General features: G+C 36.8%; 1 long non-coding RNA gene across 3 annotated transcripts; it reads left to right on the top strand.

Moving 5' to 3' along the window:
* The first annotated feature begins 5,946 nt into the window (after nucleotides 1-5,946).
* On the top strand, nucleotides 5,947-11,122 carry LOC308176593. Of its 3 annotated transcripts, none has more exons than XR_013938433.1 (5): nucleotides 5,947-6,042; nucleotides 6,827-6,981; nucleotides 7,557-7,909; nucleotides 9,213-9,294; nucleotides 10,181-11,122. It is a non-coding gene; the product is annotated as an uncharacterized lncRNA (long non-coding RNA). The 3 variants fall into 3 exon arrangements; XR_013938434.1 differs by having other exon boundaries at nucleotides 7,557-8,578; XR_013938435.1 differs by lacking the exons at nucleotides 9,213-9,294; nucleotides 10,181-11,122 and having other exon boundaries at nucleotides 7,557-9,155.
* The last annotated feature ends 4,684 nt before the right edge of the window (nucleotides 11,123-15,806 follow it).

Below are 15,806 nucleotides of genomic sequence, written 5' to 3'. Positions count from 1 at the left end.
CATTCATCCTTCCACAAAGAGGTTCTCCATAAAAGCTCTTTCTTTCAAGCCTGATAGTTCGTGCACATGAATAACTTTCACCATAGGAACTCACTGAGGCAGCAAACTCTGAACTTAGTGTCTTTTCAGAAATAACAGGCTCTTGGAACAATATTCTCTTAGCTCCCTTCAGAAGCAATTAACTGCTTCAAGTACACCTGGAGCTTATTAAGTCTGGGAGAGGCCTTAAAGCTACAGTTCACATTTCACTTCAGTCTGGTAAGAAATCAAATAAAAGGGTGATTTTAAGAAGTCAGGTAATGCTTATTCCATATTTCTGGCAAGCAAAATATTCTATAGAAGGTGCTTGCTTCCTTTGGCAAGAGAAGCCCTATTTCCAGCCTAGGAAGCTTCATATCATATGAATATTTCATTTCCCTTTACTTTAACTGGAGAAAATGTACAGTAGGATATTTTAAAGTCTTCTCTCAGTTTCCAGCTGTGTGATCTATACAGCCACATAAAGATCTGCAGCATCTGATAGGACTGCCTGCTTTCAGAAATGACATAGGTGTGTCTATGGTCACTGCCTTGTTGGGAATCTGAAATGTCTGATTACGGGACCACAGCATCAACCTATTAAGTGATAATGATACTTGATGACATACATTAATTAAAATCACCAAATTAATGACAGCCATGTCTCTCTAAATATTCCCCTTTTGGCTTTGAGTCTATTCTCAGCACAGGGATGATTTAGATAAAATCTAATAAAATTATTTCATTACCTCTGTTTGAAAAGTGCATGTGCATTCTCTGCTGAAATTTGTGTCCGTCTGTACAAATTCACAAAAGGAAACATTACATGGGCTTGAATTTCCCTTTCTCTGGGAAAGAGAAGAAAAGCAAAGAAAATAATTTGGAGAAATTAAAAGTAACTGAAGAGCATCTAGGGCTCTAGCTTTGTTTTAAAATTAGGATAAGAATTTTGAGTGGTCCAAAGTCTTTATGGTCAAAGAGGACAAGAAATATCAGGAATGCACACATCTGAGCATCTGGCATTGTACAGATTTCATATGCTGATCACACCAATGACAGCCTAGTCACATTTGATCATGCTGTAGGCAAAATCAAAGTTGTGAATGAGAATAACTTCTTGCTTTGGTAAAATCGCATGGATCTGTAGGCTAAATCTAACTGGGATCTAGTAGAAAGAGTAAAATGCTGATTTCTAATATGAAAGAGCCAAGACTTCCATGTAAGCATAATGCGTTTCAGAATGAATGTGCCAAATCAATATGCTGTGCTTTATTAGCTAACAGAAGCTGTAGACAGTAGATCAACTTGTTCCTGGAAGACGGATGAGAATTGACCAACATTTCACTCTTGTTCCATAGCTCACCTTGCTACTGGCAAGCAATTATTTTGTTGGTGGTCTAAAGGCTCCACATACAGTCTGGGTCATGTTCTGTGAAGTGGAAAATAATGCATGGTCAAGTAGCCAAGGACATAGAGATATATATGAAATTTGGGTAGACAGCCTTTCATCTGGTATACCCTAATATGTGAATCCAGTCTGAAACACTGGCTGTTCAACTTTAATGTTCTTTGAACATATTTTAAATAGGCATAATATAAATGATATTCCCTTAAATTGGCACTTCTCCTGGGACTTGCATGCCTTAGAGCATTTTTAATAACTTACAGACCTTATATGAATGTAATGGAAAACCGACTATTGTTCTTCCACTGGTCAAAGAGGATTAGCTTATTAAGAGTACCAAGATGTTTTGTGACTCCTTCTTTCCAAAAAGCAGCTCCAGTGGGCCAAGAGCAGAAAGAAAGACTAGATTGACCATGACGTTATTTTAATCCTAGGTAATCTGTCAGACTGGGCAAGGACAAAGGGACTGTTTACAGTACACACATGTGTAGACTACATTAAAATATCAAATTAGCTCAGAGTGAGACATTTGCATTGTTTCTGTTTTCAGTAACCCTTCCAAGGCTTGAAAGGGATTGCTCTGTGTGATTTCAAGACAGAACACTCAGAAGAAAACACGGAGTCATTTAGGGATCATTGGTGAGAGTGATGGCATGGGTCTCAAAGAAAGTAATAGTAAAGCTCTGAGGTTATTCCCAAGCCCTGTCCAGTAGCTTGAATACCATCAGGCTGGTATTTAAATGTGTTCTGTCTTCAACTGTTTGTTTGGTGTTTTGATAAGTAGCTGTGCACACTGAAAATATCCTGGGTGTAGTGGTACACTGACTCTTCAATTCACATCTTCTCAATACCTATTGCATCCTAAATGTAAAAAGGAATTTTTTAATCAACATTTTTTAGGATTTTTTTTTTTTTTAGAAGTAGTAGTGAGTGTTGATTCTATGGATATCTGTAACTATTTTTTCTTATTAGATAGATAATTTTTGAGACTTACTCTAGTCTTTTAAAAGTTCATTTTAATAACGTAACGGGAATAACGTCTAATACTTACAAGTAGGATTGGAAAAGAGAAGTTGTATAGGAAAAAAAATGCTATGTGAATAGCACAAAAGAAATAAGAGAAATGATAATAAAAGTATTTTAGAGGTCTGCAAGTTCACTTTGCTACTGCTTAGTGAAAAGTATATATTTTTGTGGAGTTCTATATTTTACAATTAAGACAAAGTGAGAGCCTACATGTTTGACAATTAACGTTATCAATTATATATATTTGCATTTACAACTTTGAAGTGAACTCTCCCTTTGGGATGTTCAACTACCAGTAATTCTTAGAAAGAATTTATGAAAAACAATGTTATGTTCAAATATAACAATAAGTTTACATTTTCCATGTAATGTATCTATTTCTTTGTGTGTTATGTTTCCTGGAGTCCTTCTCCTCCCCCAACCCCCAGCTCCCTCAGATTAGTTTATTCCTGTTTTGTAAAGAGACTTTAGCAGAAGGGAGGAAAGCAGTTTAGATTCACTCTCTGTGAAAGCTGTTTCATTCAGTAAGAAGTTATCTTCCTTTAGCTTGCATTTTTGTACTTATGCCAGGAAGGAAAAGGATGTGGTGTTAGGCTTTGAAGATTATTGCTTTCATTTTGTCTGCTTCATGCAATGTTTAGTGGCTATCTTGAAAAATCATATACAAAATAAAATTGTTTCAGCACTTATTCTGAGTGTTGGCTTTATATCTAAGAGTGTCTAGCAAACACTCTTTCAATACCAATAGATTTTTCACCAGTCCTAAGTTTTAATGCTTCCAGAAGATGCTCTCCAAATAAGTCATGAGGTCCTACTACTGCATTTAGATTCATGTTGATGAAATCATGTGAAAGCCCATTCACTTCAAATAAGTTGAAAGCATCTAATGTTTTCAGATCAAAAATTAGGTCTTGAAAGCTGTTGCTGTAAGGCTGTGGGTGTCCAAGGTGTTATCTATAAAGTACATGACACATTCCTGTACATCACAGCCATGGTCCTGATGGTGTCAACAGGCCAACAATTAAATACTTGAAGATTTCACAGATTAATCTTTTTGCCTCTTACATCTAATCACATAGGTATCTTCAGCTCTCACTTAACCACTGTTAAGCACCTAAAATCAGAAGAGGGTTCACATCTGAGAATCGCAACAGGAAAAGAGTCATCAGTGTCCATGGGTGGTTCTCTGCCTGGGAGTGCTGACAGATGTCCATATTGACATTTCTTATTTTGTGGCATTTACCTGGCTTCTGTGAATCTTACTCTTACAAGCTTATTTCTTTGAGGGTTTCAAGGCAGCAGGAGACTGTGTGCCTGTCGCAGGGTTACAGATTCCACCAAGCAGCAAGGTAATTAGGTTCAACGTTGCAACAATTTACTTTGAAGTCCATTACGTGGACATAGCCTCGTTAGTTTATCTCTGAAGGCTGGAGAATGGAATACAGGAATAATTATCAAGAACGGTTGAAAAGACCCAAAAAATAGTGTCAGGAAAATTAGGAGGCCTCAAACTAAAAGAACTGACCTTGTGGTGTATAAATAATGACAAACAGTGAGACAAAGGTTGTGCTTTTATTTTGAGAAATGAGATAAAGGACTTGACAATATTCACAGATAAATAGAAGCATAACATCCATAGCAACCCCAACTGTCAGAGGTCATTCTGGAGTCACATTTTACAAATCACAGGCTTCAAGCCTTCTTTGGTAATATTTCAGCAAATAAAACAAAACCAAACTTCCAAGATTTCTCACTAACTGTAGCAACTATTCATCATTCTAAATCTCTACCGGCATTTTCAGAGCTTTTCTGTCACAGTCACCGAAGTGGCAGGAAATTCCTGTACGGAGCTTGTCTTTTCAGCCAGCAGTTCCAATTACTTCGGTCCTTGACTGCTGCTTTGACAGCATCACTTCTGAGCGATCCAGCAGTGTGATAAAAATTAGGAAACAACAAAAACAATGCCAGACTTGAATAGGCTATTTCTTTAAAAGTGTTTGAATATGTGTCAGTTAATTACCATGCTCCATGGTCATAAACCAAAGCAGATTTCACCATTTGTATTTCTTTCATCTGTAGTCAAGCGTTTCTTCTCTGAGACCTGTCATAATAACTGATACAGCTTCCCTGTGTCTTCATCATGAGGCAGAGTTGTGGTTGTTTCTTTTTTTTTTTTTTTCAATGTTATTGGAATTATCCTCTGCTTTATAATGAGCATAAATTGATTTTTAAAAATAAGTATGAGCAGAAATTCCTGGAGATTTTTATAGACAACACTCTTTCATTTTAAACATGAATGACTTCAGCTACATGTCTAAAACTATTTTTAATGTATTGAAAATCTGAAGCAAAAAATACCAACAGTGTTTTCTGATGAAAGTTATAGTGTTTCATCACACTTTTACCATTAATTAATAGTCTCTGTTTTGAGTATAGTCATTTAGACCATTCCTTGGGAACAACTTTTAAAATAACATTTTTTAATGTATTTGTGTCCACTGGTCTTGTAAAGACCAATTTCTAGGAGAGTCTGAGTAAAACAATGACAGTCCTGCTGAATTCTCTGAAGCCTCAAGACTGAGTTTCCCTTTGTTAAAAATCAAAATGTGTCAGAAATCTACTGACTCAGAATAAAATTGCAGGTTACAATTTCACCCTTGGGCTTAATCAAACATGTGGTGTAATATCAAATTTATTGTGTACTTTTGCTTTGAGCTTTGCTGACATTTCAATGCCATCAGCTATAGAAATGTCGAAAAATGTGATTGTCTTTTTCTGCATTTGGATGTGGTGCCACAGTTCACCTTGGCTTTAACAAGTTTCATGATATTGTCCATTTTTTAAGCTGATAGAGGCCATTTTAAAGATCATATTTGTGTATATAAAGAATCTCATATCCCTAACGTTATTATCACTGAAATACTACTATTCCACTTTTTCACATTACTATGTTGTTGATTTTAAAGTCCACATTTCTTGATTACCATATTTGTGAATGCAAAGATTATGTGATCAAACAGGGTAAATATATGAATAATTTACTGGATATTTTCTCTTTCAGATACTTATTATATTTAAAACCCCAAATCATATTTTGTATTTTAATCAAATAAATATATAAATTTGTGAGAAATATGGGTATTTAGTATCATATTGCAGACACAATTTGTTTTTCAAGCTAAAGGCTTTCAAGTAGCTAGCTAGGGCATATACGTTATTCCTATGTGTGTGTATAATGTATATATATTGTTTTAGTGTGCATGTATATAAAAATGCATAAAATAAAGTAGGGATTTGAAATATTATTTGCTTTCTACTTTAGTTATATTTTGAAAAATACTGTTTATCTATGTTTGGAATTAGTCTTGAGTTTTATGCTATTCATTTATGCTAGTCAGACAACTCAAATTTTTGGAGAAATCTTAACAGTACCCAGAAGAATATAATCTCTTTTTTTTTTTGGTGTGTGTGTTTGATACAGAAAAACAACAACAACAAAAAAAAACCTCTGCCTCAACAACATCCTTTCTTCAAGGATCTCAAAGTACTTCATATACACTGGAAATGAATGCTTGCATACACTAGTGAAGCAGGTATTACTAATGTATTTTACAAACATGAAAATTGAGACTTGGACTTGGAAGGGGACTTGGAGACTGATGGTTAGATCCACATATCTAGGTGCCTAACTACGTCTCTGTTTTGAAAGCCCTCTCAGGTCACAGGCTCACGTATGAAGGATGTGGCAATAGTTGTCCTCCTATGTGGGACAAGCCTGGCTTGTACCCACTGCCACTGCAATAGTGGAGATGGGCATGACAACTGCTCATGTTGGTGTCGCCTCTCAAGACTTTTTGTCATGAAACCATTCCCTCCTCTGCCATCAAATCAGGGTGGTATTTATATTATTTTTTAATAGGAGTTTCCACAATCTAAGTAACCTAGTCACCTATGACTGCTTTCAAGTATGTCCAGATGTGCTCAAGTCTCAATATTGCTGACCTCATGGACACCTGTCTGCCGCAGTATCACAATTGACAAAGTATATTCAAGCACAATGATGCAAGCACAACCTGATGCAAAATGTGCTTTTAAGCTTGCTCAGGATCTTATGTCATAACCGAGAAAATGCAGAACTCTTGAAGCCAGTACTAAAATTTGAGAACTGTTTTTCTTCATTTTTGTTGCTGATGTCTTTTAGGAACTCAAAGACTTTATTTTCATTTTGGAACTATGAAGTCTATATGAAATGCTGCTTATTCAGTGTGGTGTGAATATCAGTGATTACCTTTTAACATAAGTGCGACTTAAAAGATTATTACACTCTGATTAGTGCTTGTTATTATTGTTTGTTTCTCTGCTCCCATTTTTCTGCAGCCCCTCATCTGCTGCCTACAGAGAATGCTGGAAAGCATATGAAATAGAAATGAGCTTTAAGTGACATTCACACCTCCTAATCTGAGCTATTTGCAATTATTTTATAATCTTACAAGAGAAGCATTAACAGCTGATTGAGACTACAAATGCTCCAGGTAACAGCCACAATGATAAGCCACTGAGAGCCTGCTGTTGCAGGTCTGGCTGGGATCCTTCAAACTCTAAGCCAAATGTTAAACACACTCTACATGACTGACTAAATTCTGGACTGTTCTTTGGCAGCCCTCCTGAATATGGAGTGACTTTGCAACACTGAGTAAAGCTATCACGTTATCCAAACTTCTGTGTTCAAACTCTGTCTTATTAAATGAATAAAATTTATCACTACGTCATCTACTGATCCTACTGGAGCATCCCTTTCTTTTCTTTAACTATTCTGGAGGTGGTGGCATCACCATCCCTGGGAGTGTTCAAGGAAAAGTTGGACCTGGCGCTTAGGGACATGGTTTAGTGGGTGGTATTGGTGGTAGGGTGATGGTTGGACCAGATGATCTCGAAGGTCTCTTCCAACCTTAATGATTCTATGATTCTGTGATTCTGTGTATAAAAATCAATTGCCATCTCTGTCCCTTTTAAATGTCATTTTTGACAGTCTTACCCCAATTTTATCTTTCTATGTACTGTTGCCTATTGTATTTGATTTCTTTTTTTTTTTTTTTTTCCCCTTCAGGTAGGCTAGTGCCACATCTGTGGGGCTCAGAGGCCCTTTACAGAGTGTTCTATGTTGGAGGATCCTCTTGACATCTGGTCTGCAGGTTGGCTGCCATCAGTTGCTCATGGAAGGCCTGATATAAAAGCTGTGGCCCTAACACGTTGCCCTGATTCTCTTTTTAATAACCAGCTCTTCTGCACCAGGTGTCCAGGGTCCATCACCTCAGCAAGCAGCTCTATACAAGGGCTTTTCCTGCCACAGCCCTTCACCACCACACAATGGGACTACACAATGACCTCACTGGTCATACTGCAGCAAGACAATACAAATCAGAGGAAGGTTTCAAAAAGAAGTGAAGCTCTGGGCAAGAGGTGAATGTATAGACATGTGAGGCAGTATCCCAGTGCTTGCTGTGGGACCAATCATCTGTTCTGTCTGGGCCTAAGGACTTCAAACTGGTGCTGACAGTGGTCTTCAGCCCAGCAATAGGCATGGAACAGGGTCCAGCTGCCGTGGGCTGCAGCTGTTGTGTAGCTGGGTCATAATGGTTTCTGGCTACTGTCATTGTCTAGCTTTGGGATGATCAAGAAAAATATTTAATTCCAGATTGCTATTCTTATGCTCTGTATTGTGCACTTCTCTACAGACATCAAGAGTTCATTTCATTCCCCTGCATTAATATAAAAGGTCTTAATGTAAAATTTATTGCAAGAAGAGCTATACCAGGCTTTAATTTTTTAATTTTGGTTTGCAATCCATACAGGAAGCTTAGCATGGTCATAATGTATTTAATTTCAAAATCATTGTCAGAAAAACAAAGCCAAAAATCCCATTAATTTTGAAAAGTGAACTACATCAGAATGAAGAAACTCCTTAAAGAAAAAAACTGCAAAGGACAGCCAAAAGGGGAAAACATGAAACATGAATTAACGAAAAACTTGCAAAAGGCAGAAAGAGAATTTTTTTTTTTCCACCCAAACACACAAAGCCCAAGAAGTTTGCAAGAAGGAAACAAGAGTTTGTAGAGACAGATAATCAAGGTATGCAAAAAAGATTTAGGGAAGATGAAGCAGTAGGGGAAACTACAAGCATTTTTCTGTACCGGTGTTTACTGTGGAGAAACTTGAGTCCATTTCCCAAGGGGTTCTGACATCTGTTTCAACAAAATAATTCACAGAAAGAAAATAAAAGTTACAAAATCAAGATTAAAAAATAACTTATCATTTATGAAATCAAGAACTTTAGAGTAGCTTAGGTATGAGGAAGCCCAATAATTTGCTATAGCATGTACATCTTTTGCTTTAAACTGTTACTTCAGGAATGGAAGGGGCATATGCGATGCTGATTAAAAAAAAATAATAATAAAAAAATTCAAGGAGGATCAAAGAAAGTACCTGTTCCCATGTGAACTGAGCAAATACGAACAGAATAGAATGTAGTTAGCAGACATGTAAATATATGTTTTATAAGGGAAAGCAATGTGGTTTTTGTAAGGAGAAGTCACACACACAAAATTGAGAATGGATGAAGTCTGAGCAATCAGATAGACAAGAGTAACCTCGCTGCCAGTGCCACTGAGTAAGAGAGAAGGTCTTTAAATGGATGAATAATTGCTCAAAACAGAAAGAAAAAATGTAAGCTCATAGAGGTTTTTTTTTTTTTTTCTTTTCTCAGTTGAGGGAGACTACTTGCAGAGACCTACAAAAGTGTGTGCTAAACCTGTCCTCCTCAACATAGTAAAAAATGAGATGGAAAGGTGGGTGAAGACAACAACATTTTTTGGTATTATAAGGTTATTCAAGACAGGAAAGACGAGGACCAACTGGGAAGAGTTGCAGAACATAATATTTGGTAATAAAAAAGCAAGTGAAAAGAAATGTAAATAAATGTGATGTCTGGGGGGAAAAAATAACCTCAATGTTAATTATATATAAATCCTACCTTAACATACACAGCCTGTCACCCAGGAATGAGGTCTTCAAATTATATATAGTGGATAACTGTAGAGAAATAGCTCCGTGAAAATGTCAACTCAAAATGGAAAATATCATTACACCTCTCTGTAATTTCACAGTGTGCCCACATCTTGAACACTGTAAATACTTCTGGTCACTTCACCCTCACTCTCTCCCCTAGTCGAAAAGATACAGAGAAGGTCACAAGAGTGATCAAAAGTATGAAATAGTTTCAATACAATGTTTAATTAAAAATCTTAAGAATCTTAAGACTAGAAAAAAAGACAAAGGAAGAGGGATGTAACAGCAGTTCATAAAATTATCGAGCTTATGGAGGAGTTAAACAGGGACTGACTGTGCACTGTCTTTTCTAGACAGAGCAAGCAGCTATCAGATGAAATTAGAATGTGGCAATTTCAAAACAAAATAGAAATAAGTTTTCATGCAATTAAGTTACTACAGAACATTTGTGGAGCTAAAAGTTGATTCTTGAAAAAGAATTGGAAGGAAAAAGCCATGAATTTTTATTTTATTCAAAAAGGATGTTATTTTATTCAAAATCATCCTTTATTCAAAAAGGATGTTGAATAGGAATAATTATCTAGTTCAGTTAGTTCTGAGCTGCAAGTTTTTCTGGCCTGGCAGAATAGACTCAGGAAATAATTTTTATTTTTATTTTTTGCGTAGGCATCTGCTGCTGGCTAATGTGAGAGACAGGATAACAGGCTAGTTTGAACTTCATCTTACCTGTTACAGAGATGAGTGGTCTATTTTATTCTCTACTTACATTTGTCTTCTATTAAGCAAACATTCTTATATATAATTCAATGATATGACATTCTAATATCCCTATAAACAGAATTAACAACTGTTTAATTATGCCTCATGTAGTACTGAATATAGTTTTCTTTGTAGTCAAGTTTATTTAAGTTATTAAGACATGCAAATGTACCTCGATTTTCACGATACTGATGAAGCTACTGTACCCAAATAATAGCAACATTTTGTTTTTTGAGTGGTGTGTTGTAAAAGTATTATATTGTTATTAATAATTAGCTTTTGCTGTGCTAAGCTATAGCTTAAGACTGTTCAGGTTTGAGGAGGCGGGACATTTCGAAGCCTTTCTTTGTTTTAAGGATTGCACCAGCCCCACTAGTAAAAATTCAGTAATCAAGTGGAACATGATATATGGGTTATATCCGTGTAGCCAAGCTGATCACCCTGTTTTGCTTGAGGCTCAAAGTTGTCTGATTATCCACTTTGCACATAGGGTAAGCTCCAACCTCAGCTGAAAGTACTTTTGGCAGAGAAGCCTAGGCATGAATGAGAGAAGTTTATGCAAGGCTTAGCACCTGACCTGCAGTAAGGACATGGAAGCAGTCTGCACCAGCTTTGCTGAGGGCCACAGAGCACTTTCCACTGTGGATTTGAAAGACGAGCCAGTCCCTGAGACCCCTTCTTTTCTACCCTGATATCTCCTCTGAGTGTCAGAGCAAGGAGTTTAAAGTCAACAGAGACAATCAGGCAGGCACTTTCTTCCGGATGGTTTGCCAAGAGCACTGTAACTGCCCTTTGCGCTTCCAGCACCAAGATCTGTTTCCCAGCACATATCATATTTCACATGACACATGAATTAATCTTCACCGTGTTCCTATGAAGTAGGTAAACACTGTCCTTAAATAAATAATAATAATAATAAAGACAACACCCAGCTTATGAGAAGCCAGAAGGCAGGCAATGGCAGGAAGGCTTTTGAAAGCAGGCTGCAGCTGGGGTCAGAATTCAGGAATTCTTTTCATTCCTGGTATTGCATTGAGGTCATCTCATTCTTTGATGTAGCCTAGAAAATGAAATGAGCTATTAAAATCTGGATATGTTTCCACATTAAATTAGAAACATTTACAAGTCCAGCATTGCACATAAAACTTAGCATTTCTCATGATAAAACACTAACTAGATTTTGTTTCTAGTATATTCTGGATTGCATGACTTGTGGTCTCCCTTTCTCTGTTTGTCTTGCACTTTACTTCGTTACATAATTGTTACATCTACTTAAAGGTCAGCCAAAGTAAAATTATATTTTGTTGGAGGTGAGATGTAAACAAATGTTTGATCTTGCCCTGCCATTTTTCTCAGGCCTTCTGAAGAGCTGGGTTATGATGTGCCAGTATTCATAAAAGGAGATTATATTTTTGAATCTGTATTGTATTATTCATAAATATTTCAATGTACCTGCAAACCAAGGTTAATAGCTATCGTGTCTCAGGAAACTAAAAAGGCAGCTCTTGTGCACTCACTGAGATCTGTACAATAAAACCATACTTCTGTGCAACTGGACACATGAATATGTTCTGTATTTATTTACAATGCCCACTTTCTTCACTGCTCTCCATCCTAGCTTGAAAATAATTAAGGTAAGGTAAGCAAACAAGGAATTCTTGCAAACATTTTTTCACTAAATCTAAACTCTAAACAAATATAAATTATTGAATGCTTTGTTTTAAGAACTTAAGCATTTTTTCACTGAATTTTTACTTGAAACACATGCCGTGCATATAGATGTAGCTGTTTTTTGCATTTACATAGGGCTGATATTATTAAGAATATCCACATGAGAAAAGGTTACAAGGATGATCCCTGCAAGAGGTTGAATGAGCATATATTATAATACAGAGTACTTTTTGCTGTAGCTGACTGACACATTTAGAAAAGCTGATACTTTGATGAGAAGATCAACAGCACAATATTTTCCCAGCATCTTCTCTAGAGTCTCAGTGCAAACTAACATAAGGATGCAACGTATGTGTCAAGATAAATAAACACACATTAAACCAGACGTTCATTTTCCTCAAAGTAAGCTCTGAAACCATATGCAATAAAATACTGGGAAAATATAGAAATGCCAACTTTATAGCAACAGTCACATTTCAGATAAAGAAAACCTTTTATATGAAGTTGTATCCACAGTACCTAGCGTAAAATATGAATAGTTCCAGCTATATCACTTTATAAATTGGAAGGAAGTGTTAGAAGAGAATCATTTGATTAAAAAAATCCTGCTGTTTAACAAATATATACTATTTGTAATTAAAAATGTTTATCTGTCATCTGCTACATAAGAATATTTGTGCAATATGTTTGATGATTTTCTTCAGGTGTATGATTGGAGCTTAATATAAAGTAGCCTCATATAAAATTGCAAAGGATTATTGTTGAGATTGTATACGGAGGGATTAAATGACCATATTTTTAATAACTTAATTAACCTAACATAGTCTTCCTTTTTTTTTTTTCCAGTGTAAGGCGAACTCTAGTTAAATGTTGTATTCATTTGTCCTCTTTTCTTAAAATAGCCTGGGAGGAACTGAGCAGCATTGTACTTCCCCTCTATACATGCTGGAGGTCAGGCATTTTTGTTTCACACAAGGCACCTCTGCTTTACATCGCACCTCTCCTGTACAAGGTCCAGAAGAGGCAGCAGGCTGCTTTTGACAATGTGAACCTTGCTGTCTTCAGTGTGAAAAGGGACCTGGTTGTGGTCAGACACGGGCAGCAAGCTGGCGTTTAGAAAATAGTTCCCAACTAATGGATAAAGTATTTTTAAGCATGCTGGAATGGTTCCACAGCCAAGCTGTTATAAATGAATAGGTCTTTTGTTGGGAGCCTTGATCTCTTCCCTCCTTCCTCCCTTCCTCCCTCCCCCTCCCCTTTGTCAGGATGAGTCAATATCTTTCTAATTGGGTGTCCTTTCTGGACTTTTTTCCAGGTTTTAGGCATTAAGAAAGTTCAAATCCTTAAACACATAGCCTTGGTGCCCAGAAACCATTTTTCCTTTAACAGGTTTATTGCTTCAAGAGGTATTCATTTCAGAAGGCTCAACAGTATTGTTATGGGGTTTTTTGCTGTGCACAGAAAATGTAAAAGGCACTCAGTTGTACTTCAGTGAAACGGCATTATCATCCCACGAATGAACAAACTGATTTGTTATGTCCTTAACAAGAAGCCAGTCAACTTCTAAATACTGTTGTCAGATTGTTCTGAAACTGTGGCCCAGAATGCTTTCACCGATAACTATTCTGCTATTGCAGTGGCAGCTTTTATTTTGTCATCACATCTTTTCTAACTCTTTGAGAAAAGTGAAAGTGGGTAAAGTGATCTCTGTCAATAATGCTGCAAGTGAGACAGACCAAAACTGAACACCAAAAGTCAGAAAAAAATGAAAATCCAACGATGGTGCCTCCTAATGGAGCCTTCTGACATCATAGAATCATGAATCATAGAATGGTTTGGGTTGGAAGGGACCTTAAAGATCACCCAGTTCCAACCCCCTGCCATGGGCTGGGACACCTTCCACCAGACCAGGTTGCTCAAAGCCCCATCCTCAAAGCTTTAAACACTTCCAGGGATGGGGCATCCACAATTTCTCTAGGCAAATCATCCTGTGGAAGATGGCTGCCAGGTATATTTGCTAATTTCCTAGATTCTGGTCTTAAGTTTTTTAACAAATAATTACTGTTTGGAATTAATTGGTACCTTCCAACCAAAGATCTGAGGTGAAAAGCATAAATACAGCCTTCGTGGGAAGTAAATCCTGCCATCCTTACTTCATAGACAACAAAAAGAAGGCATGCAAATATTGTTTTGCTTGCCAAGACAGTGAAAGTTTGTGGTAGATTTTACAAGTTTTTTTTGAGGTTTCCTGCACTAAAAAAAAAAAAATGCACTAAAAAAAAAATGGTAGATTCAGGATAAATTGTGTTTAAAGAAACACAGCTGGGACTCAGAATTTAGGTGCACTGAGACCATATTCATTCTGAGGCTTGAGCAATTTCTATAGAAATAAATTAAATTCCTCATCACATTAGAGTGAGGTTTTATACATTTACTTGTGAAGATCAGAATGTAATGCTTGAACTGTATAAACTGCTTATGCATTGGGACGATCTCTTGAATAGATAAAGTCTGATGTCTGGGGTAAAGGAAAAGCAGCTCATTGCAAATTAGTGTAAGAACTCATTGCATGTAGCTGTGAAGGAATTATTCCACACTTTTATTACTGACTTCTACTTTTGACTGAAGTACCTGGTGTTGACTACTCTCTAAGAGAGCAGACTGCTCTAGGAGAGTCTCTGGAGTGACTCGACATGGCAATTCATTGCTCCTGCCCTCTCACTGCATGGGAAGTTACAGAACATCTGTAAGCAAAGGTAAATGAAAAGTAAATTTGTGTTCCTCTGCTTCTCTGCCTATTTCCTCTCCTTCCTGAAATTGCCTAGGGAGAAAAAAATTAAGCACCTACCAGCTATAAATAAAAGTACTCATGTATTTTACTTTGTAGTTGTAGTCCTCCTCCAGTTTTTCCCAGGATGCTGTTAAAAAAGTACCTGTTAGGTATGTTCAGCAGCTCAGATTTCCTCCCTTTTATCCATGCAGATCACTGCTAGTTGATATAAAATGCGAAAGGCAGAAAACTGAAGGCAAAAAAAATGGGCAAATGAGGTCTTCTTTTCTTTTTCTGCCTAATGGTCAGTGAGAAGTACCAATATTTTATATTTCTTTTCTGACTAGCAGTTAAGGAAATGCCATTTTATCCCTGGAAGAAATGTCACCTGCTTTCTGTGTAGTCTACTTGGACAGACCCTCCAAACCTGCCTGCCTGACTCTCCAGCATCTTCCTTCCACTTTTTTATTCATTTCCACTGGGGGTAAATGAATTTCCACCTTTTTATTCATTTCAAAGGGGGTTGAATTTTATGCTGCTTTAAACAGAGGTGTATAAGGTCAGAAGAACAGGAAAAGGAAAATCTTGAGCAGAAGTGTCACCATGAGCATACAGATTGGTACCACAGTTCTGGAAGCCATCATATTACAGTTTTAGTAGTTCAGCTGCAGAAGACGTTGCTTGTTTTTTGCAAGAGTACAAGTGAAGCCTTCTTTTTTTAAAAAACAAAACAAAACAAAACAAACAACAACAAAAAAAAACCAACAACCATGAAATAACCAAACATGGCTGTTTTGTGGATAGCAGACTACTGTATAGGCTCTGTGAATGATTTTAGTCTCTTGGTATTCACTGTCTAAATAAATATGGATTGGTATCCCTGCATTGGCCTTTTACTTGTGACTCACAGCATTAACAAAATAAAAAAAATAAAAAAAATAAAAAAATCCTCTAAGCCCTCAACTCCAACTTCCTCTCCAAGCTCTTATGAAGGTTTTCCAGCAGAACCTCCCTTCTCCTAATTCCACGGTGGCCTCTTCCTATGGCGTCATTCCTTACTTCATTCATATTTTCGGACGTATAACTGAAACA

Source organism: Anser brachyrhynchus (genome assembly GCF_964034855.1).
Source record: "Anser brachyrhynchus genome assembly, chromosome: 1".
Taxonomy (NCBI): domain Eukaryota; kingdom Metazoa; phylum Chordata; class Aves; order Anseriformes; family Anatidae; genus Anser; species Anser brachyrhynchus.
The sequence above is the reverse complement of the archived record's forward strand: the minus strand, read 5'-3'. Positions and strand labels throughout refer to the sequence as shown.